This window comes from Equus przewalskii, chromosome 16 (genome assembly GCF_037783145.1).
Source record: "Equus przewalskii isolate Varuska chromosome 16, EquPr2, whole genome shotgun sequence".
In the NCBI taxonomy this organism is placed as follows: Eukaryota; Metazoa; Chordata; class Mammalia; order Perissodactyla; family Equidae; genus Equus; species Equus przewalskii.
This window is the reverse complement of record NC_091846.1, coordinates 6,691,692-6,694,996: the sequence shown is the minus strand read 5'-3', so window position 1 is coordinate 6,694,996 and position 3,305 is coordinate 6,691,692. Positions and strand designations below refer to the sequence as shown.

Genomic DNA, 3,305 nt, shown 5'->3' with positions numbered 1-3,305 from the left:
GCCTCCATGCACCAAGACAAACAAAATGGGCTTGGACTGGCTCTCTTTCTTCCCTTGCTTGGAGTCCTTTGTTTCTCGCCTCATCTGTAGAACTAGTGACACCCCCCAAGACACTCCTGCCCCTAAAAGCCAACTACTATTTCTCCTTAACAGTTTTAGGATTTTTTGTTTTAAAGATTTAAAAATATCTGAGCACTTCAATCCCCACACTGTTCACACAAATGACACTAATTTGAAAATAAGCACTGTGGAAAAGATGAAAAATGTGTGCATGAAAATAATTTATGGCCAAATAAATCATCTCTAGAACATTTATATTTTCAGGTAGAGAAATTGTATTGACTTTATTTCCAGCCTTTATTGACATTACTACAATTGCCTTGACAATCTTTGCGAATGTTCTTTAATCTGTCTCATTATTATTGGCAATTGGAAACTTTCTTTTATCACTAGAAAGTCCTTTTTTTTAGAGATGGAGAGAAGGATTCTTTCCTGAATGAAAAGAAGTTTCTTTGGTTTTCCAGAACTATCCACGCTGCTCACCTTCTGTGCACCTGGCCCCTCCGATCCTTGCTCCCCTGTTGGTGTCGGGCGAGATGGACGAACTCTGAGGCTTCTGCCTATTTTGGGATGGACTCAGAAACAGCAGGAATGTTCTGGCAATGGCAGTGCGCACATCCAGGTAATTCATCACAGCTGCCAGACTCAGTCCTCAGAAAAATATTAAGGGGCTACTTTATAATTCACATTGTTCTAGAAAGGTTGTAAAGCAGATTCAGAGAAAACTTATGAAGACAGCTCTGCTTATCTTGCTTTTGTGTTTCTGCTACTCTAACCTCCTTCTCTCCAGCCTGAGGGTCTCCTTTTTCCCTGATTTTTCTCTGCTGCGGTGCACCCCCCGCCCCCACCCATATACCTCCTTCCCCCACAGGCATGCCTTCTGGAGCAACTGTCTTGCTCTCTTCTTCATTTATCTCTCTTCCAAATGCACCTGTATGTGTCCTGAGGCCTCTTGAAAAGCAAGTTGATAAACTAATCCTCATTAAGGTGAGAATGCCAGACAGCTCTAATTTGTTATACCTACTCCCCTCTCTCAAATTCGCAGTTTTACAGAATATTGAACAGGAGTGGTGGCATTTCTACCATTCGGATCATACCACGTGCCCTGCCGCCCCGTACGTCAATGTCCACCATTGCTCTGTGAAATGCTGTTGTCTTCCACCTCTTTGGCCTCACTCTCCGGCACCTTGGTCCAAGTACAGGGCACATACAGTGACGGCCCAGATTAGAAACCCGCCTCTCCCCCAGCTCTGGGCACAGGTTAGGGCCGGGGTTCCATCTTCCAACTTGCATTTGGGAGGATGAAATCACAGCCACGTTCTGTAAGTGTTTTTCAGGGATGCAGTGGGGTTGACACAGGGACTGAAGGACCAGCCTTGGATTGGATCTGGCCTGGAAAGAGAGAGGAAAAGCCATCTGAAAAAGGATTTGCGGGGAGGGGAAGGTGGTTTTTAAAGATTTGTGTGAAAATTCAGAAGCGGCAATGTGTGCCGGGGGTGGGGCTAGATTTAATTCACCATCGTGGAGCGGCCTCTTTGCCAGTCCCTCATTTAAAATGAATCCAAGAAATATGCCCGCTGGCGCCCAGTCCCTCTACCATAGTCCACAGAGCAAAAAGAGGCCTCCAAAGATGGCACTGGGGCACCTCATCTCCTAGGGGACGAGGGGCAGGGTATGGCATGTAAAAGACATATATGTCTGTTTAAATGTGGATTCCTGGTCAGAAGCAAGCTAAGACGGCCTTGGAATCTACATTTGAGCACAGACTCCCCAGATGGTGCTGATGCAGGATATGGCTCACTGCTTGCAAAGGCTCACCTGGCGCGATGAACAAGCCCTGAGCTGGGAGGTGAGAAAGCCGTCTTATAGTCTCCCGTCTGCCTCTTATCTGCAACATGCCCTCAAACAAGTCATCTTGCCTTGGTGGCTTACACGATCCTCGAGCCCCCACAGCCTCACATGCCCAACACCAGCTTCCAAATTCAGGGAGTCTAGATTTGTATCTAGTTATTTTGCTTGGTTCAGATCTGGGGAACACCAGTGCTCTGAAAAACATTGTTTATCTTTATGCTTTGATTGGGAGAGCCAAGTTGGCAAAGGAAGGGCTCCAGTCCCTTCTCGATGGCTTCATATGCCAGCCTGACTCTGGGTTCCTGCAACCCACAAGGCCAACTGACCACACTGACAGCATTTCTGTTTTCCAGGCTCCACAGCCCATCACCCCCACAGCTTCATGAGCAGCACTCGGTGGTTAAGGACACGGGCACCGGAGTCAGGTCGCCTCTGTCTCTATGTGACCTTGGACAAGTCCCTCAGCCTCTCCGAGCCTCAGTTTCTGCATCATTAAAATAGGGATAATAATAATACCTCCATTATAAGGTTTTGGGGGGTATTTAAAGAAAGTAACATATATGAAATGCTTAGCCCGCTGCCTGGCACATAGTGAGTAACTGTTTGGTGTCATTATATTATTGTTGTCATTGTTATAGCACTTTACAGTTTACAAAGAGCTTCCGTATATATTACATGTTCATGTGATTTTCATAAAGGCTCTTAGAGGGGGCAAGTAATTCCATCGTACAAATCAAAATCTGTGACTCAGAGAAGTTGTGAGAGTCACAGAGCTAGTTTCTTTGGACTCCAAGCCAGAGACAAGGCTGTCTCCGATTCACAGGGTAATACCTTATTTACGGTTGGTAGAGGCTCCTGTTTGGAGAGGATTAGAGTCTGTGGCTGTAAAAGTGTTCTGCACCCACAGCTGTATCGAGAGCATTTGTAAGAGTCATGATGACAGTGGGCGCTGTCTCTTCTGAGCCATCTCAGTGCACCGGACCGTCCTCAGCAGCCTGGCTGGTGGGATCGCTGTGCCCTGGAGGGGTGGGGGACGTCTCCCTCTCTCCCCAAACACTCTGTCCCTGCGTCCCCAGCCACCATTTCCTTCCAGATTGTGATGCAGATAGAGAATTAGAACTAGGGAGCAAGTTGCCTAGAGAGGGGCTTCTGGAGCACAGACTTTAAGCCGGACTTGACACTGGGAAACTCACGTCTAGAGCCCGGAGCCAGTGCTTCCCTAGGGCTGAGCCTCAGCTTCTGCCACAGCTCAGCCCTGGCGATGAAGGTGTGCGTGGGGCACAGGACTGAAGTCACCTGGAGAAAGGAGTGCCTTCCTCTAAAGAGACAAAAGCACCATGTGGGATGGAGGCAGCCTGCCCGGAGTTTGAGGCAGTGCGGGCTGAGCCAGTCCT

The 3,305-nt window shown here is 47.9% G+C and overlaps 1 long non-coding RNA gene across 1 annotated transcript; it reads right to left on the bottom strand.

The window, feature by feature from the left end:
- Positions 1–317: 317 nt before the first annotated feature.
- On the bottom strand, positions 318–3,022 carry LOC139076416 (uncharacterized). Its single transcript, XR_011528018.1, has 2 exons — positions 2,743–3,022; positions 318–1,452 (listed from the first exon to the last, which is right to left on the bottom strand). It is a non-coding gene; the product is annotated as an uncharacterized lncRNA (long non-coding RNA).
- Positions 3,023–3,305: the final 283 nt, after the last annotated feature.